This window comes from Castor canadensis, chromosome 16, assembly GCF_047511655.1.
Source record: "Castor canadensis chromosome 16, mCasCan1.hap1v2, whole genome shotgun sequence".
NCBI lineage: Eukaryota > Metazoa > Chordata > Mammalia > Rodentia > Castoridae > Castor > Castor canadensis.
Genome location: NC_133401.1, coordinates 69102721 through 69124522, shown reverse-complemented (window position 1 = coordinate 69124522; position 21802 = coordinate 69102721). Strand labels below are relative to the sequence as shown.

Sequence of the window (21802 nt, the reverse complement as noted above, 5' to 3'; positions counted from 1 at the left end):
CAGTGGCAGATGTTATCTTCCTAGCTTGGTCTGGGAGTCATAGGAATTACTCTCTGTTTGCATTCTGACCTCTTCCCAGGCAGCTTGGGAGAACCCAGAGGAAGGGCAATCTTAGGATTGTTTCCTAATAGTCCTCTCTACAACTGCACGTTTTCTTCTCAATTCTGAATCACTTTGGGTCCTTTGAATTTCTAATGGTTTCTGGTTCCCCACAGAGCAAGGTTCCACTTCCCTGTGTGTCAAAGTCCTCAGCAATTTAGTCCAATCTATTTTTTTCAGCCTGCTTTTTTATATGCAAGTTTCATAAATTTGACATGGCAAGCCCAGCACTGGGGGAAAAACTATATAGGCAGGAGAGGTTGACTTGTGGTGGGGAATCCACTCCTCTCTCGCATTTATAAAGTAAAATGTTTTCCCTCATCTTCAGGGTTCATCTAGTTATTTGCCTCATCTCTACCTCTCAACCCTCATTTTTGCTTTCTCAGCCTTCTCTCATGGCCTTTTCTTTTCCCAATATATGCTAATCATCTCCCTTCCACTGAGAATGTCTTTGCCTCCTCCCCTCACCCTTACTACTTCCCTGATCATACTCTTTATTCAGTGGCCACATTAAGTTTAATCTGTTCCTGAGCCTTCCTCTGTCTCCTCAATCAGCCCTTTTTGCTGCCCTAGAGACATCTTTAAGCACACAGTAGGCCCAAGTTTTCTCCCTCACTAACCTGTCTGAACACAGTCACCTTCAAGACTGTATCCATAACTTGCTTCCACCTCCTCATATGCAGATCTCTGGCACTTTCACAGGCATCTTTCCAAATGTCAGGCATTTCTGGGAATCCCTAGGCATGTACTGCATGTGCTTGAGTTGTCCTGTGCCACAGCTCTGATCTGCTCCAGGGGAGAAGGTCAGTGAGTGGTTCAGTCAGGTGGCTGGAGCTCGCTCCACTTCACTTTTTTCCCACTAGCATCAAAGTCATACCATGGCCTACTTCTCTTTTGAACTCTGCTCCACTAGAGCAATTCTAATATAAAGTCTTGCTCCATTTCCAAACTACGTGAACAGCTCGTGCAGGTTGTGTTTATGGCAATGCTTCCTTGCTGGCCTTTCTCTGCAAAGAAGGATATGCTGGGTGAATTGTGAGTTGAGAATAAGCCCCTTCTCAACCTTTATTGGAGAATGCAGTCTGGTCTCTCTTTCCCTGTGACTGTGAGGACAGGGGGGCTAAGCAGGGACCTGTTCTGTCTTCCTGGAGCCCCACCTCAACCTACACAGAGATCTAGGCAGTCAACTTGAGCCTTTTCTTGTGCCTCTGCAGCTTGCACTCTGCTCTGTAAAGCTCTCAGTTACCTTTGTCCTCCTTCTAAGATCCTGGAGGGACATTTTCCATGGGAATTTAGTTTGTGGGTTTTCCTCACAGAGACAGGATATGACGGAGACTTCCTCGTTTTGTTCTATCCATCTTGGGTTTTATAGCAAAGGGCTGAGCCAACAGCATATGTCCTAAGGTGGAAGATAGGTGAATAATTTTGTCACAAATAAGCTGTCTCCCTGAACTTAGCTGCCAGCCCACTTCACAACAATCATCCCCATTGCAGGGAAAGTGAGATCACCAGGACTCATCTGCCACTTGGAATCTTTGCTGCTACCTGAAAGGTATGTGGCTTGTTCTCAACACCTATCTTAACCTCCACCTTTCAGAAATGAAAAGCAGAAAATGATGGTGGAAGGCTCTGGGGAGACCATACCCTGGATGGTGTCATCTTAACAACTGAGCCTGGTGGCCAGATGGGGTGTTTCAAGTGTGGCTGAGGGCAGATACTCATTCAGGCTAGCTCCACTGGGAAGGCGGAATTCGGATGTGTTCCACTTTTCCCTCAGATGAAAAGGATTCATCCTTTGGAGGCTCGCCTTCTGAGGTGATTCATCTCCCTTAGAGACTAAGAAGGTCTCTTATGAGCCTATCGAAACCAAACCATGAGGACAGTTTCCTTATGTGTCACTCATACTTGCTAATATTAGTAATCACAATACTTGTGGTATAGGTAAGAGTAATAACTGGTGACTGCTGGAGGTCAAAGCACTGCAGCGGGTGCTGGAACAGGGGGAGGATGGGAAGGTAGAAAAACCCCATCTACCTCTTGGGACCTATGATTTAGGACAAAGGATAGAAGAATGCAAAAACACCAATTACACAGTTTGTAAAAATAGCAATGCAAAATATAATAATTTTAAAGAAAGATTCAAAAGCCAAGGGACTGGAAGTCAAGAGAACATGGGGTTGTTTTAGGAATTAGAGATGCAACAGGAAAGAATAGGGACAAGACAGGTGGGCAACAGGGAGAGCATGAGGGAAAGGAATGAAGAAAGAGAAAGAGGGACCATGAGAAATGGTCTTTCTGTGGGTGGAGATTGGCAGCATTTCAGTGTGTACAAGTCTTTATTCTGATCTGACTTCAGAAGTGAATGGCTCCAGGGCTCCTAGGACAGCAAGTGTAATGTGGTTCCACCAGCACAGCTTTTAAACTAGAGAGTGAGGTAGGAAATAGCAGACTTCAGGCAGCAAGTCGGGAGGAAGGTGCTATTTAGGATATGAAGCGGCTGTCAGCCCCTCTGGAGCCACTAACTCTTCCCTTCAGGAAATTGCCTGACCATTGACCTTCAATTAAAAGCTTTCCAGGCAATGTCCTTGAGTGTGGAACAAAGAGACTAAGCACGTGTGCCTCCAGTTGGAGAAAGTGCTATTGACAAGGTCTTAGGAACACTATGGTTTAAATTGTTTTGTCTGTGAGATTTTAAAATTTGTTTTCCTGGTGCTTGGTGAGTGGGTTGGTTGGCTGTGTGTCTGGATGACTTGTGACCCAGCCTCTTCTTTAGTGCATCTGTGAGGTTGGTCAGGGTGAGCTGGAGTTGAGGTCAGGTGGTTACTAACAACATCATGGTTATAGAATTGACCAGGGCTGGGTGTACACAGCCCTAACACACACACAGGTGGCACAGGATCTGTATGGAAGAAGCAGAGACAAAGACTCTGAAGCCAACAGCTTAGGTGGGAATCTCATTCTATAACCCACTGGTTGTGTATGCAAGAACAAGTCCCTTAGCTCCCTGTACCTCAGTTTCCTTATCCACAATTCACACTCATTAACAATACTAGTAATAATACTTATGGCATAGTAAGTACTTGGTAGAGAGGAGTGCTAAATTTGTGTTAATATTTATTACTGTGGGCGTGTGTGTGTGTGTGTGTGTATGTGTGTGTGTTTACAACCTCTTTTCCTCTAGCTTTAGTGATGGAAATCACATATGTGTATAACAACAGAGAAGTAACTGTGAACCTCTAGCAAGTCAACATCCTGGAACACATTGCCCCAATTTCTTGCCCTCTGGGAGACAGCAGCCTCCTGGTCTGGGATTAGAGCAAATGCTCAATTTTTGAGGCCACCTGACTCCCCAGCCCTGGGGGGGTCTAATGCCCTATCACTGCCTTGTGGGAGAAGCCATCTTACCACCTATTACAAGCCTTGAACTAATTCCTCAGAATGGGGCCTGTCCAAATGGATCCATAAACTGTCTGAGCCCCTCTTGTTTTGGAAGGCATTAGCTAGATGCTGATATGCTCTTGTGGCTCTGCCCTAGCAGGGATCTCATCTATGTCTAGCGTCTAGAAGAAAAGAACAAGGCACAAAATGGAAGAAGAAGAAATAACAAGGAACATCAGAAAATGTGGCTTGGGCTTGGGTTCCTTCACTGTGGGTTAGGCCTGGCACAGACACACACATTCCTGCTATCAGCCACAAAGGGCCAGAGGTCAGATTGTTCTGCCAGAGCCTTGACCCCTGACCAAGCTGGTTATTTTGTGAATAATGATTCCAATAACTTCCAGCCATCTAAAAAGCCAGTCTCCCTCCAGAGAGGTCTCAGACTTCCCCCATCCGAGAAATCCATTTCAGGTATGTCTGGATCCCAACATATTCCTCTTCTTTCACCATGACCCACCTCTGAATTTGAGCTCAGTGCTTCCATTACCTCAAATACTCATCTCTCAGACCTCTGACCCCCCCACACACTATATTCTTGTCAATCTGGGTCCTTTCCAGCCCATGGGTCACTCAGAGAGAAATCCATCCTTCGTTTCCCTCTGATAGATGTTCTGTTGCACGACCCAACAGCTCTTATATTTCTTCATTGGCACCTTACCAATGATATTGCTGACAGTGTAACTGGGTCTCTGTGGCTGCAGGACACCAGGGGGTCTGCAGAAGAATACCCATGGAGTAGGGATGATGGCGGCAGAAGGCAAAAGAGGAACTGAAGGGTGCTGGAGGGCAGGAACCCACTGCAGAACTTCTTCCTTGGGGTGTGTGGGAGGTGTTTCTGTGATAGAGTGAAAGGAGAGAGAGGCAGTGCTGGAAGAAGATGAAGAACAGATGTTTGGAAAGTGAAGGAAGAAGGAGGTGCTAAATTTATTTACAGAATATTTTGACAACCTTCAGAAGGCTTAACAACCCTCTGCGTTGGCACTGGTTTCTTCCATTGTTCAAGCAAAGAGATTAAGGTTTATCTAGTTAAAAAGTGTGCCTGAAATCCTACAACTAACTGCAGGGGAAATATGAATTCAAAAATGCATTGATCACACCAGAATCGTTGACTGCTAGACTGTGAGATATAACCACAGGACCCAAGGGGGCATTAAAATTATAAGGATGGCATTTGTCATGATTGGGATTGGGTCCCCTTGGCCAGAGGTGGAAGAAGGGATGGTTAGATGGGATGACTCATCACTGGGGCCTCAAAGATGCTGTAAACACAGAACAGTGATCAGCAACTGATGCCTGTAATCACCACCTGAGGTCTCAGGACTGCATGAAAGCGTCCCAGGATGCCATTGAAGTTGGCAGGTGGCCACCAGGCATACACTCCATTTCAGAAAGAACAGAACTCTGTGTTTATTCCTCTGTTTTGTGGACCTGATGTTCCAGGGCAAAGAGAAGGAAAAGCAAGTTTGGGTCATAGTGGTAAGGAAGGGAGAAAAAAATGCATCTGAGATTCTTCAGAGATTTCCCTTTGTTTGGGGAAGGTCACTAAGTCTGGAGGAGGGTGATGCTGAGCCCCCCCACACAATGTATGGCTGTATTCTTGGCTCTAAACAATACACACCTCCGAAGCTGCTTCCTCTGGGACCCTTTAGAAGTCCACTTGCAGCAATGTGAGTTTGAACAAGGTCAATGACAAGTGTCTCGAGGTAAAATTAGAAGCAGTTCTCATGTCCGGTCATGGTTTAAAAGAATCCAGGTACTGGCGCTGGTAAGAAATTCAAAAATCAGGAGGAAATAATTGAGGCAACAATCGATCTCAGGCCTGATGGGCTGAGTCCAGCTGCCTGCCTGATGTTAAACTAGCATTGCTTTATCCCTCTCTAGGTGGCTCTCTCTGCTGATGACAGATGGCAGATTTCCCAGAATCCCTGGAATTTTTGAAGCAAGGACTTCTTCCCAGCAGTCTCTTCTTCCTCACCCACCTTCTCTTCCTTCAGCCTGAGGAAGCCATCTCAGGTAGCGTGTCTGATCTGCAGTCATATGCAATTCTGACAACCAGGATGTGAGTGTCTCAACTCTGCCCACATCCTCTGCCAGCTGCTAAAATACATAATGATTTCCATCCCAGTTGTTAAAGAGCCACTGTCCCTGAGCACCATCTAGCACCTTTGTGCTCTTCCACCCTTTTGCTAGTCCTCAGCATCCCTTGTACACTTCTCAGGAGCCTTCCTGGTAGGAACAGCAGAAAGAATGACAAAAGGGTACTAGGAAACTCTTTTTTGATCTGTATTTGTGCTGATGCAATTGGAAAAATATTTTCAATTCAATCTTCATAGCTTTTGAAGAGCAGGAGAGACATCTCCTCAGCATAGGTCTATCACAAAAGAAGCAACCAAAAGAGGCTGTAAATTAATTCTGCAAATGGATTAACTAATGTCTTAGACTGGGAACCAGAGATATCAGGGTGACTGAGGCATAGCTCAGGTCCTTAAGCAGCTCTTTGTCAAAGGAAAGGAATGGATGTGACACGAACAGCTGCAAGAAAACCATATCCAAAGACTTTGAGAGCAGAGCGAAGCATAAATAAGAGCAATTCTCTTTCCCTGGAAAGCCAAGCACAGGAATAGAGAAGGGGTGCTGTTTGTGCTGAATGTGCAACCTTGTGAAATGCACATTCTCCAGGAAGTTGCCAGATAGAGGGAAAACTGAGGCAGGGTGTAGCCAGGGAGTCAGAAATCAGGTGTGTGGGAGAGACAGCTGAGGGTACCCTGGAAAAAGAAGAGGGTAGGAAGTTGTTGGGGATACAACCAGTGGAAAACCATGTGTCCCAAATGGCACAAAGAAAGATACCTATGATCTATGGGCAATGTGAAAGATGACAAAGAATCTACCAGGGTTGAGTTCTAGGAACAGGTTTTGGCTGAACTTAGAAAGAAGGAAACAGGACTAAAAGCAAAAAGGACTGGTTTGGGGAGAGCAGAGAGACCACATGGAGACACCGTGGAAGAAGGGAATGATTAAATGAAAGATCAATGTAAGTCTCAGCAGCAGAAGGATCAGGAAACCCTTAAAGATTATTTACATATTTTTATTTTTATGGAAACTGTACATGTGTATTATTTTTTGAAAAAATAATTGGTAAATCTGACAAACAAAAATAGGAAATATCTACTCCCATGTGTTGGTGTCCCTCTTTCCATGTCTTTTTCTCTGCACACTTTGGCAAATATGCAAATTTTTACTCAAGGTCCTGTGTGCATAGTGTTTTTGATAATTGCTTATTTTGGACAAATACTGCATTTCATTTCTGTCACAGCCACATTCACTCAGTCCCCCAAAGAACATTTGCACCCGATTGGGTCAAACCAATGACCAACCCAGCACTACACATTGTGTCTGACTGTAATGTTCCACGTTTTAACCTGTACTCACACTTTTGTCACGGCAGTTACTTCTTCAAGAAACCAGGTTGATTGTCTTCATAGACGCTTTCCTTTTGTCATTTGAATATTTTACTGTGGATGTCTGACTTGGAAAGATAAATATATATTTGAAGAGAGTTGATTTTGCCCCTTGTTCTGGCTGGTCTTCCTAGAGGAGGTAAAAGTAATAGGCCCTGGGGAGTCCATTTTGGCCCTCGTCGGAGAAGAAGTGGAGTTCCCGTGCCACCTGTCACCATACCAGGATGCTGAAAACATGGAGATCCGCTGGTTCCGCAGCCATGCCTCGGACGTGGTGCAGCTCTACCAGGAGCGGCAGGAGCTCTTCGCCCAGCAGATGGCGCGGTTCCAGAACAGGACCAAACTCATCACGGACGAGATAGCAGATGGCAGCGTGAGCTTGCACCTCCGCCGCATGGTTCCCTCCGACGAGGGCCCCTACGGGTGCCGCTTTCTGTCTGGCGACTTCTCGGGTGAAGCCATCTGGGAGCTGGAGGTAGCAGGTGCGTGCCCTGGCCAAGCACCAGCAGAGGACAAGGAAAAAAGGGTTAGTTTGGACAGAGATGCTTTGCTCAAGTAGGACTAGAATCATGGAGAATATCCCTAATTTGAAGAAAGAAAAAAAAGCACTATTAAAAAGGGAGCGATAGGTCCATTTTCAAATGAAAAAAAAGAAACAAATACTTCACAAAAATACACAAGGACCCTTTATGAAAAGATGACCATTTTTACCCATAGTGACAGAAAGACAAACTAAAGCTACATAAAGATGCATAATTTTTGCCTAAAACTGGCAAAAAGGCAACAACAACAACAAAAAAGGCTGGAGACACGGAGTGGCAAGTCTGCTACTACCTTGTTGGTAAAGCTCCAAGTCCAGGACAGGGATATTTGGCAATAGCTAACAGGATTGCCTGTGCGTCTATTCCTGGACACAGCAATTCCCCCTCCAGGAATTCACCCTGAACAGATACCTCCAATATAAGAAAGGCTTTTGTGTAAATTTAATCTTTGTAGCATTATTTGTAATTGCAAATACCCACACATAGGACCTGAGTGTGGTTCATACACACGTGGAGCAATCCACACTCTGCAGCTAGAAAAATGAGAGGGAACCCAATGAGCAAATGTGAAATGATTCTTAAGATGCATTACTAAGATTTTAAAAAAATCAAGATAAGAAAGAGGTTTGGTGGTATGTTTTTGTGTATAAGAAAGAAGGAACATTGTAAAAAGAGGATAAACCAGAAACTAATGAAACTGGCTGCCTAGGGTGTGTGAATGAAAAGGATGAAGAAAGGCTCAAAATTTTCTTAATATGCATTATGTAGAGAATTGACAGTTAAACCATGTTAATAATCTTTTGCGAATTCAAAATATATAGCTTGGAGTGTAGCTCAGTGATAGACTACTTGCCTAGCATTCACGAGGCCATAGGTTCAATCCCCAGTGCTGCAAAATATAAATAGATAGATAGATGATAGATAGATAGATAGATAGATAGATAGATAGATAGATAGAATGGGAAGACAAAGGAGTATATATACCAGGCATTTGAACTCTACTGAGAATCAAGAGAAGACAATTTAATGGAATCTGAGGTGGGTAATTCTTCATTCTAGGGAGCTACCCCTTGTATATTTCCCTTGCATAATATGTATAGCCCTTCTCCATGTTTCCAAACAACCCTCAGGGATAGTACTGCCCCTGAATACCAGTGCTAATCTAAGTTCTTATTTACTATCCATGGTTGGGGACTTCTAGCCCACCCACATGAAGAGCAGTCACAGTTCCCAATACAGTGACCTCAAATGGCTCAGATGGTGAATGGTGCCATGGATTTCTGGCATACCTTCAGGGAAGGAGCCTGATCTTTCTCACTCCTCCTGCCTCTCCCAGGATTTGGTTCAGACCCTTACATCTCCCTTAAGGGCTTCAAGGAAGGAAGCATTCAGCTGAGATGCAGCTCTAGTGGCTGGTACCCCAAGCCTACGGTCCAGTGGAGAGACCACCAGGGTCAATGCCTGCCTCCAGAATCTGAAGCAATTGTACAGAATGCCCAAGGCCTGTTCAGTCTTGAAACATCTGTGGTTGTCCGAAAGTGAGCCCATAGCAATGTGTCCTGTTCAATCCAGAACTCCTTGCTGGTCCAGAAGAAAGAGTTTGTGGTGCAGATAGCAGGTCAGTAGGCCCTGGTTCACCATTATTATCCTAGTTTTCACATTCTCCATGTCCCATTTGGCCCAAAGGTGGTCAGTAAGGACACAATAATTCTGAGTCCCAACCTGGTGGGGCAAGTTGGCCTTGACATCTGAAAAGTCATCAAATCAGATATCAGGCACTCACTAAGAATGCAGCTGACTACCCAAACAATAGATGGGCAAGACCCTAGGGAGACAAAAATACCATGCTAAAGGCCATACACTAAAACTCATAAACTCTAATCATTAGAGATCATCATGAGATCCCATGTGTCCCTAATTTCATCCCTCAAACAATTACAAATAGAGCACTCACAATGTACCCCAAAACTCTACCCTCAGCCTCTCCTCAGTGTGGGGGAAATAGACAACAATACAATGAGTAAACCACATCATACCCTGGAAGGCAGAATTAGCTGAAGAGAAAAACAAAGCAGAGAAGGGTGCCTGAGAGCAACAGGATATGTCTATGAATTATAAAAGGGTTACTGGGGGAAGTAGCTGTTTAGGCAAAGTTGAAGTTTAGGCTATTATTTAGCATCAAAATCTTATTAGGAGGCACCCAATGGACAGCCTTAATGTTCATAGCTCTAAGTTGTTTTAAGAGTTGAATAAAATTCAACCTATGGGCCATTTCACATCGGTCTAAATCAATTATTGCATTATTATAGCAGAAAGAAATTTCTCCCTTTGGGTCAGGCATATCGAACCCACTGAGCATACATGGTCTCAAGATAAACAATAATTTGTCCTCATATTGGAGGACCTGGCAGCATCATTCATCACACACAGTTCATTCTATGGCCATCTGTGCTAGCTGTCTTTATCCAAAGGCAAAATTAAACATCTCATATCTCTATGTCAAACATATAGTAATGACTTGAAGCCAGGTAGAGATAAGAGTGTTTTGTTCTTAATGTTTGTATGTCAAAGAGATTTCCCCTAAAAAAAACTGGGTTGCAAAACTGGCAAGAGGCTTGTTTAGGTGTCAAAATAATTTACCTGTAGTCAAAGGAATAGAGAAAGAATTTATAAGTTCCCTAAAGGAAATGCTCTGAGAAAGGAGAAGGAAGGAATATCTCTTTTTGTATAAGGAAAATCCAGTTTTGTTTTTCTTTTTAGATTTGTGCATAAATCTAAATTTGTAGCCAGAGTTCTATGCCAAAGGCCTAACTCCCATATGCCAAAATGTCAGGTCTGGCCACTCACCCCAATACACCAAATAAAGAGAAGAATAGCGGTGAAGGACAGAGAAAGCAAACTTATCAGGAGGCACAGGCACGCCATGAGACGAGGCAGAGCAAGCCTCATCTTTGGGCTTAACTAGGGGTAGAAGCTGGGCAGAGGGCAAGAGGTATACATAATTAAGTGGTCCCAGGCAAAGTGTGGCCTGGCAGATCATTATCTCAGTTCTGGTTCTTCCAGAGATTCCTTGTCAGTGCTGTCATCACTTGTGGGGAGCAATCTGGTTCCTGATGATCACTCCTGCTCCAGAGTGAAGCCTCACCTTTGTAGTTAATTGCCCTCACTTAGGGGTGGTCTGTCCTTCAGGATCTGCATAATTTCAGTCCCTTCTCATAAAGATGTTGTCAATCAGTCTTGTCCTTCCTGGAACTCACAGTGATTGCACGAAAAGGACTCAGAACAAAAAGAGACAAAATGAAAGCAGGGGTGCCAGGCTTTCCTCTTGCTTTTAGTCAACTTTTGGGCCAAAGTGAGGAGTCAGGGCTTTGGAGTCAGGGCTTTGGAGTCAGGGCTTTTTAGCAAAAGCAGTTTCTGAGAACCTGTTATCATTGTTGTAAATTTATATTGCTTATTATTTATTAAGTTTGCATATAGTTTTATATGTGTATGTTTTTGTATGTATATACTCCTTTATAGAGGCTGTGAATCAGTAGAGGGAAAGAGCACAGAGGCCTGAGGGGCTGGAACAGAGGGCCAAGGTTGAGGGCAACAGGTCAAGGAGGCATCAAACTCTGAAGTCCTTGCTTTTAACCCCCGAGTTTGTGCTGTGAAAACCATCTGTGGTGAAGGACAAATCCATTGTGGTTTAATGTCTTTGTAAGGTACAATGAAAATGCAGCTCTAGAAAAACAAAACTAAAAAAAAAGAAGTAGACCACATATGCTAAGTGAAATAAGCCAAACACAAAAGGACAAAGTACTGTATGGCTTCACTTACATGAAGTGCCTACAATAGTCAAATTTTTACAGACACAAGAAGTGGAATAGTGGTGTTAGGCTGTGAGGAGAGAAGAATCAGTGTTCAGTGGATAAAGGGTTTCAGTTTGGGATGATGAAAAATTTCTGGAGATGGATGCTGATGACATCCATCAGCAATGTGGATATTCTTAATACCCCTCAGCTGAACACTAGAAAAATGGTTAAGATGAGAACTGAGAGTGTAGCTTAGGGGTACTGCACTGGCTTCAAATGCACGAGGTGCTGAGTTTGATTCCCAACACCTGAAACAAAGGGGTGGGAGACAGCTAAGGTGATAGGCTTGTTTTGTATAGTTTACCACCATGTTTTGAAAGATAAAAATATTCTTTAAAGAAAGACTTTGGAGAGAAAAGTACCATTTAAAAACGGAATTATGAAATTGCCACAAGAGTTTCTAAAGGGTTACTGTCAGTTTTTGCTCTCCTCTCTTCATCTTCTGGCCACTGTCTACCTTAGCATTGGCCTTGGCCATATCCTGCCTGGAGCAGATGCTCCCCTAGGGATTTGGGGAGCAATCTTTAGCATGCTACTGCTTTGTTAGCAATTCTTCCAAAGGTGTGTTGAGAACGACATAGAAACCAATTGCAAGAAGCAAAGAGACAACTTGTGGATTCCACAGCAGGGTAGAACAATTACTGGGCTTCAGACATAAGCAAAACACTGTGGACTCTCCATTCCTTCAGACATACAGCAGGAGCAGGAAGAAAGGAGGGAGGTCAGTTCTAAGCAGGAGCAGGGGTGAGGGCAGCACTAGCACCTCCATTCACTTCCTGCAGTTTACATCACTTTCTCCTTCCTCTGAGCAAGTTCAAGTTCACCACCATTCCACCTGATCCCACCAGAAAAGAAAGCCATGCAGCTGCTCTCACACTCAATTTACAATGACTCTAGTGGACCCAGAAGGTTTAGTCAGCCAAACAAAGGACACTTGAAAGATTTGCCAGCACAGGGGGTCCAAGACAGTCTTGTTTCAGTGGTTAGTGACACCTAAATGGAGACAACACTCTGGGGGTATTTTCCAGACATATTTTTACTGGGACCTTCCCCCTGGAAGAAACCTTTCCTTGGGACCCTGGTGGCACTGCCACTCCTCCTGGCCCTCCTTTCATCGCTGGCACTGTACTACATTCACAAGCAGCGGCGGTCCCAAGGTATGCATGTCCCTCAAGACTGGTTTTGCTCAGAAGAACATGGTGGAGGGGACATTGAGGGACACCCTGGCAGGTACTGGACCCCAGAGTGGCTTATGGAAGCACCCTCCTGCCCTAGTTGGAATGGGACCAAGAAATGGGCATGGAAGGACATATAATCAATCTTCTCTTTTTTCTTCCTTTCAGCAAAGCTAAAGAAGCAGGCAGAGAAGGACCAAGGTAAGTTGGGGTGGAGGAGCACTCTAAGCCCACATCCCTGAGCAGCGCAAAGGAGGCTCTGGGTCACCAAAAAGAACCATTGAGCAGGAGGAAGGATTTAGGAGCAGGGCAAAGAGAGAGAATGGGACAGAAGTTTGCTCTTCCCCTTCCCTTCCTCCACGGGATTTTGTCCAGCCCAGACAGGGCACAGTGAGACTTCAGTGATCATGGATCTGTCCTACCTGAGATTCCTCTTTTCCTTTCCTTTCCAGGAAAACTGACTGCACAGCTTGGTAAGTTTGGGGTTTCCCCACCCACAGTGTAGGCTGCTAACCACTGGGATGGAAGGAGACCTTCCGTGGTTTTAGGCTTCTTTTGGGGAGAAATGGATTGTACCCATTTAATTCTAAACCAAGCCTTATAGGCTTCTCCTCTCCAAAGGGGCTGAAAGGACAATGGGTGGATACCCTTGTGGGTACACAGCTGCCAAAATCTGACTGGAGAACCTTTACACAGACTCTGCCAGCCCCTTTCCTGCAAATTACATGATTCAGTTAAAATTCTACCATTAAACATTTGCTCCCTCTGGTTCATCTTCCTAGGATACACACCCTTCTCTTTTTAGTGCAAATGCCACTGGGAAGGGGGGCGGTCTTTTATTTGCACTAAGGTTTGAATACTTTATCAATTCACTTTTCCCCCCAGAGGAGCATATCAACTTCAAATTATGGGGCGGGGGGGCGTTTACAAAAGATGATGATCGAACCCAGAGGGAGGGGAGATGGATAAGGCCCCATGGGTAGAAAGAAGATATCAAGGACCAAAATGTGGCTGTCCTAGAAAAACTGCAGACAAAACTGAAAGGGTTTCAATCTATCTAGCCCTGCAGGGGAAAACAAACAAAACAACTCTAATACCATGATTGTATTTAGTGTATAGTGTTAGCTTTCCCAGGAACATTTGTTTTTACAGAGAAGAAAAAGTGGAGAGATGGAAAGAATGCATTGTAGTGACAAAAATCTCAGAGTCTTTGGCATCATGCCAGGGGACAACTGAGTGCGATGTCCTTCCAGCACTTGAAGTACTCAGTATATGACCCTGAGAGTTACACAGGCTGTACTTATTTTCCTGGACTTAATCAGGAGCTCCTCCCCAGGAAAGGGTTGTGATTTCAGGGTGAAGCAGTAGCTTCTTCAAACCAGGTCTGAGCATTGGGAAAAAACTCTTAGTAGCAAACCAGCTTTGCTACTAAGCTGGTTGCAGCTTTCTACCTCTGAATGACTAGGATAGGGCATCAGAATCCCGCATGTGGAATTCTGGCAAGTTGGAAACAAGGATGGGGTTTTGGTTAGCAGTGGTTTAAGACTAAGGAATCTCTTCAGTGACTTAGTAACCTAGGAAGAAGTTTGGAAGATGATTCCACTCATTGATGGTTTCTCTGTTTTGCTTATAGAGAAGCTTCAGACAGAGCTTGGTAAGTGACCCCTCTTAGAACTATTCCATCCTGGTTATCTCATGTCCCGACCAGGTATGAAGCCCAGGGTGGAGCACTGCTGGTTCCTTGGGTGGCTGGAGAAGGGTGGAAACAGCAGGGGTGGTGTAAAATGCGATGTGTGAACAGGGAAGCTGCAGTGTCCTGATGTTCTTATTCTGTTTTTCCTTTGCTATTTCAGACTGGAGAAGGAGTGAAGGCCAGGCTGGTGAGTGAAGCCTATTTCTCTCCCACTCTTTCTCATTATTATTCCTGACTGACCCATGATGGAGTTACATACCAGGAAGCCCATTATAAGTTGAAAATGTCCTGGTTGGAAATGCTTTTAATGAATCTAACTCTGGCAAACATAGTTCAGCAACACAGCACACTGTAGATTTCTGGTCAGTTAACCATGTTATCTATCGTGTATGGTTGCCCAACATCTCCAAAGAATATCATACCATGTATCACTAGCCTGAAAAACAATTCACATTCAAAACTTGAAGTAGAGTTTCTATTGAATGCACATGTCTTTCACACCATTGTAATGTCAAAAAAACCAAATCACTATGTCAAGCCACCATACACAAGGGACATAGGAACATCTCAGCATGTTGATACTCAACCTGATTAACCTGCCACTCATCTGCCTCCATTCCAAGCCTGACTGCACATATTACTCTACATCACTTAATAGGGGTTAGACTCCAGTTTTACCTTTATGTTTATTTTTATATTGTTCTGAAGCCTAAAAATGCTGGAAACCATTGGTTCTTATCCTGGTTGCTGTCACAATCACCTGGTGTCTATACTCAAAGACTGCCTGTGGGTCTGGAGAGGCACATTATAATATATGTAAATATTTCTCTCCATAATTCCCAGTATTCCCCCAATAAGGCAAACAGTCTATTGTACATCTTTAGTATATATTCTTAAAAATGTGAATTCCTATTTTGCGTATACATTTTAGTCATGTAAGTGACATGCACAGTCTCATGTTGCTTCTTGCTTTTTCCATGCATCTCATTTGAATATCTGTCCCATGTGAGCATCTGGTCTGTTTCTCTTTGCTGCAGAGCACTCCACTTTAGCCAGCTGCTCTCCTGGAGTAGACAACCAGGCTGCCTCTGACTCCCCACCACCTCAGACAGCATTGAATCCATAGCTTCAAATGCGTCCCTATCACCCTACATGGAGATGTTTCTGGGATGCATACACAGGAGGGGAATTGCTGGCCCATGGGGATTTGTCCACTAGTGGGACAGAGGGCTTTCAGAGTACCACCATCCTGCCATCGGCACTACATGGAGGTTCTGTGTGCACGCATCCAACGTGAGCTAGCTTTCTAAATTTACAGCCAATAGGATAAATGATTGCTCAATGAGTACTAAAAAGTTTGAGCACCCCTCTATATTAGTTGGTTTTTGAGGCTTCCTCTTCTGAAAACCTCCAGTTCACAACTTTTGCCCATTTTTCTTAAGGGCTGCTGTCTTTTTCTTGATATGTGTGTGTGTGTGTGTGTGTGTGTGTGTGTGTGTGTTGTGTATACCTGTATATATATATGTGTGTGTGTGTGTGTGTGTGTGTGTGTGTGTGTGTGTGTGTGTATGCATATGTATATATTTCCCACATTGGTATTGTCAATTCCTTTTCCCATTATGTCATCTGGCATTAGTCTTTTCCAGGTTCCACTGCTGAAAAGAAATTATTAATTTTTTACCTGGTATAATGGCTCATGCCTATAATCCTATCTATTCAGGAGGTGGAGATCAGGAGTATGATATTTCAAGGTCAGCCTTTGCAAAAAGTTAGACCCCAAATCAACAAAATAAACTAGGCCTTGTGGTGCATGCCTGTGATCCCAGCCAAGTGGAAGGCATAGATAGGAGGATCGTGGCTGAGGCCAGCCCAGGCAAAGAGCATAAGACTCTATCTGAAAAATAACAAAAGAAAAATGGAGGGGGCACCAGGATCTGACGCAAGTGGTACAGCACTTGCCTAGCAAGTGTGAGACCCTGAGTTCAAACCTCAGTAGTGCCAGAAAAAAAAAGAAGTTACTATTTTTTATAAAATCAAATTCAGGAAATGCTTACCTATGGCTTGTGTTTTTGAAGTTTTGTTGAAGAAGATCTTTGCCACACATAAGTCACAAAGATATTCTCTTCTATGTTCTTGTATTACTTTATATGTGTGTTAGTCAGCTTCCTGTTTCTATAACAAAACACATGAGATGATCAATTTATAATGAGGAAAGGTTTATTTTGGTTTCAATCCATGGTGACTTGGCCTTTGATTCTGTGGTAAGGCAGCACATTGAGAGAGGAGTGGGAGCATCTGGTAGAGCAAGCTGTTCCCTTCATAACAGGGAAGCAAACATAGAAAGGAGAGATTGGGGTCCTAATCCACCTAAGGGCATTCTCCGTTATGGCTGGAAGTCTTCCAACGAGGCCCCGCCTCTTAAAGGTTCCACCACTTCCCAATACTGCCAAGCTGAGGACCAAGCTTTTGATACGAGGTCCTCCGAGGACATTCCAGACCCAAACTATAACAATATGTGTTATGTGTAGGTCTTTATCCTAAGAATTCTCCATTTTCTGGGTGGAAGAAGAAAATCCAGTGATTTTCCTCTGTTTGGTGAGACTGTTTCCCCAATGCTATCCAGGTAGAGATGTAACCCTTAGTGTTCATTCAGTTCCCATGTCTAAATGGGTGTGTCCACTGGCCCAGCTACCACCTCATTCTTTGTTATTGCTATGGCTTTTATGGTATCTGAAAGGACAAGTCCTCCTTCCCCATTCTACTTCCTTTTTGAAGTTAATAAATATTCTTAAGATACAAATTACAGGATAAATTTATAAAGTTGTTTTAAAAATCCAAAAATAGATTTGCATCAGATTGTTTTGAATTTATAGATTAAGTTTGGGGAGAATCAAGATTTTACAGAATTGAGTTATTCTATGCAAGAGTTACATATTTTTAAAGTTCTACTGGTTCGTTCTGATACAAAACCAGGATTAAATGTGTAGAGCTCTGAAAAAAAAATCTTGTATTGCTTTTGGTCAACTCTTTGTTACAAAACAGAACAAGAGGAAACAAAATAGAAATTTCTTCACAATGGCTCATTAAGAAAGGAGACCCATTGTGGAAAGACAGAGTGACCAGAAGACATCTTGGAAGGAGCCATGTTCAGCTGGGCCTCTGACAAGTCAGACAAGAGGCTTCATTTCCAACTCCTGCTCTTCCTAGCACTGCTTCAGTCTGCACACAGCTTTGTAGAACCCAGTGCTGATGCTAGGGCTTTACCCAACCCCAAATTCTCAGGAAAATGCCATCCTTCATGCATTTTGAGCTGCCCTCAAGGTTCCAGAGTTGCCGACTCAGCTTTCTAAGCCTCTTTTTCCTCTGTGTTTGGTTTCAGAGTGGAGAGGAGCCCAACAATATGCAGGTAACTGAAGCTGAAAAACTGATTCCTAAGTTGGTTTGACTGGATCTTAAGTAGAAGGGATGACAAAAGCTGAGATTAAAGTCAGGTTTCTTCAGGAGCCACGACCAGGGCCTGGACACCAGACACACAGCACACTTGCATGTACACGAGACATGCAGCATGTGCACTCATGTCTTCCTACTCACATGTACACACAAACATGCTCCCACACATAGCTTTCCAGGTTTGCCAGGTTCATTTCCCAATGGCAGGAACCATGCTTCTTGGATCTATTTGCAAGGCAGAATGCAGTCTGGAAAGGAGCTCTCAGTTCATCTCATAGAAAGGATCCCCAGGCCAGACATGATGGTACACCCCTATAATCCCAGCACTCAAGAGGCTGAGGCATGAGGACACCAGGGAGGACGTGGGGAAACACTAACTTAAAAAAACAGAAAGGAGGAGAAGGGGAAAGGGGAAGGGGAGGGAGAGGATAAGAGAGAGAGGGAGGAGGGAAGGAAAGAGGAAGAAGGAGGGGAGGAGTAGGAGGAGAAGAAAGAAAAAAGGGAGGAGAAAAAGGTAGAAGAAAGAGGAGGAGGAGGAAGGAGGGCGGAGGAGTAGTGGAAAGTGAGGGTAGGAAGGAGAGAAGAACAGAAGGAGGAGGCGGAGGCAGTGGTGATGGAATGAATGCATGGCACAGACTAGGTGATCTCCGATGTTCCTTTCAGTTTTAAAAATCCTGAAAGTGCCTGAAAGGCAGGCCCTGAGCTCACAGGGTGATCGCAAAGTCACTGAGTGGTAGGGCCAGCAGGAATAGGACCAGTCAGTAGCTCCTTTGTCTTGCACAGGGGCTCCATCCCATGAATCTACCTTATTTTCTGTCTGTTTTCTCTCATGATACCAAGTATCAGGAACCTTTAGTTCAGAGAAAGAACAACATTCTTCTCACCACTTTCAAATGCAGAGGAGTGACTTGCATGCATGCCATTTGGGGAGAAAGACAAGGAAACAGGGTTTGCCAGAGTGGGGTGGAAGGTGACATTCCATGGATTGTTCCACCTGAAGAAACTAAAAGTTTGCTTTTCGGGGGTTAGACAGGAGAGTCCCGGAATCTCCCTAGCTGGCACTAACCCTGTGCTTCTGCGTAGTGGACGTGACCCTGGATCCAGCCACCGCGCATCCCAGCCTGGAGGTCTCTGAGGATGGCAAGAGCGTGTGGTCGTGCCGGGGGTCGCCGAGCCTGGCAGCCTGCGATCCTCAGCGGTTCTTGGGGCAGACGTGCGTGCTGGGCCGCGAGCGCTTTGTCACGGGCCGCCACTACTGGGAGGTGCACGTGGGCCGCCGCAGCCGCTGGTTCCTGGGCGCGTGCCTGGCCTCTGTGCCGCGCGCGGAGCACGCGCGCCTGAGCCCGGCCGCCGGCTACTGGGTGATGGGGCTGTGGAACGGCTGCGAGTACTTCGTGCTGGACCCGCAGCGCGTGGCGCTCACCCTGCGCGTGCCGCCCCGCCGCGTGGGCATCTTCCTGGACTACGAGGCGGGAAAGCTGCCCTTCTTCAACGTGTCCGATGGCTCCCACATCTTCACCTTCAGCGACTCCTTCTCAGGGACTCTCTGCCTGTATTTCAGGCCCCGAGCCCACGATGGCAGCGAACACCCGGATCCCCTGACTGTCTGCCACTTGCGGGTTAGAGAACGACCAGGACACCTGGTTGCAGCCCTTTGAGCCCTTGGATGCCGCTGTGCTCCTGTGGTGAGGCGCTTTCCTGGCCGCAGGGCTGGGTCCTGGGTACCAAGTCTTTGCTCTCCAGCTTCCCCAGAGCCAAGGAATGCAGGAACCAAAATGTCAGCAAAGCCTAAAGGGACAAAGAGAGTGACCTTTGCCAATGTAGATGTGTGCATATAATTTTCTTTAAGGAAAGAGACATTTCCAAAGCTCGTTTGTGTCCATGGTAGCATTCAGCAATTGAGTGAAAATACACTGATGTTGCTGATAGCCGGGATGCTCACTGTGGGAAACTGGAAAGAAGTTGGAATGGCAGAAACGCTGTTGGACGGGATCAGAGTTCATTTGTATGGTCTTATTCGTTTCTATATATGTGCTAGCTCTACAAAATCTAGAAGTAATGACCTGATAGGCAATGGGTTCACAGTGGCTCAAATGCTAGTTGTAAATACCATTTCCTACTAAAATGAAGTTGGAGAAATAGCTGATTCTACACTGGGTCAAAGAAAGTCCAAAGCTTGAATTATCTTCTGCTATAAATATCAGTGCTCAGAAACTAATGGGTGAAAAAATAAGTTCAGATCTATTGTGCAAATAGTGACGATAGTTAATAATAATGTATTATATATTTGAAAATTGCTGAGTAGATTTTTTTAATGTTCTCACCACAAAAATAGTATGTGAGATAATTCATATGTTAGTTTGATTTAGCCAACCCACAATGTATACATATATCAGAGCATGTTATATACCATAAATATAATTTTGTCAATCAACATATATAAGTAAATACATATAAATATTTAAAAATAAAAGCACATATGCAAAAATCAAAAGTGTGTAGGTTCCCATTTGGAAAGGTTTCCCTGACCAATTATGGGGCAATTTGAACATTAAAAGCAGTAACAGTAATGGGGCTGGATGCTTGCTTTGTGTTGCCTTGCATGTTGAAAGCCCTGGGTTAGATCCCAAGCTCTGCGGGAGGGGAGGCAAGAAAGAATTATTACACAGAGATTTTTTAAAAATCCATGAGTTTGTATTGATATTTAAATTTCTTTTTTTAAAGAATAAACAGGAAGTTATTTTTTACAGATGGAGTCTAGCTAAAAGAAGTAAAAGGAAAAATAGAAAATGAAAAGCAACCAGCTTAACACCATGGAAATAATAGGAATAGACAAAAGTTGTCACCGGGTGAATGCATTTTGGAGAACAAGAACGTTCCACAGCCTTAACTTCTTTTAGATTTAAAGGAAAAAGGTTACCTTTGCAATGGCGATCTGCAAGATTGACCAAGTAATTAAATTTACAACACCAGTGATGAGATATTAGTTTATGAGGAAAATGAAATAGGGACTCCCTATTAAAATATTATGTAAAGTTAATTTTCTGAGTGAGAAATTGGTGCAGTGCTGATGCAGGAGAATGCTCGTTTCTTCACAAATATATGGTGAAACTTTTAGGGGTAAATTTTCACAATGTCTGCAACTGACTCTCAAATCCCTGGGCACTATATATATATATATATATATATATATATATATATAGAGAGAGAGAGAGAGAGAGAGAGAGAGAGAGAGAGACAGAGACAGAGACAGAGACAGAGACAGAGACAGAGACAGAGAGAGCTTTGACTTTGGGTCCAGAGTCCAGGAAGGGAAGTTTAGTTTGCAGCTGAGCTAGTCTTTCCTCCTTTCCTCTTTCCTTTTCCTTTTCTTTTCCCCTTCATGAGACTGAGATTTCTATCAGTTTAGGGATGGGAATGGGATAGGGCAGAGGTTGACATGATTGGGGCTCTGAGTTCAATCCCCAATATGGACAAAAAAGAAAAGCAAATGCATGCTTAAGTATTAAAGGGAATGGGATGTGATGTTTTCACCTTATTTTTTAATAATCCATTTAAAATATGGCAATAAGACTGGGGGTGTGGCTCACTGTTAGAGTGCTGGCCTAAATAGGTAAGGTCCTGGGTTTAATCTCCCACACTGCAAAGCAAATAAATAGCAGTATGAATGAAAATAATGATTTTTAAAATGCAGTGGTGTCTGATGTTTAATATCTGGCTTTCTGAAAAAAGATGAAGAGCATTTGCTGATTTTGGTAATGCAGACTCTTCTAGATGGTCACTTCCAAGCTTCAGATGAAACATTACTAAGAGCAGAGGTGGGAAGTGTCTTTGTCAGTGTGGGTTTCTACAGAAACAGTATCAGAGACTGTGCCTTATAAGCTATAGAAATTTGTTTCTCACAGCCCTGGAGTTAGAAGCCTGAGATCAGGGCCAGCATGATCTGGGTCTGGAGAGGGCTACTTCTGGATTATAGACTGCTCACTTGTCCTTGTATCCACACATGGTGGAAAGATCAATAGAGCCTCAGGGTACCCCTCTAATACTATTCACAAGGGATCAACCCTTGTGACCTAATTATCCTTCAAAATTT

At 44.1% G+C, this 21802-nt stretch overlaps 1 pseudogene; it reads left to right on the top strand.

The window, feature by feature from the left end:
- The first annotated feature begins 1477 nt into the window (after positions 1 to 1477).
- Positions 1478 to 19603, top strand: LOC109689513 (butyrophilin-like protein 9; annotated as a pseudogene).
- The last annotated feature ends 2199 nt before the right edge of the window (positions 19604 to 21802 follow it).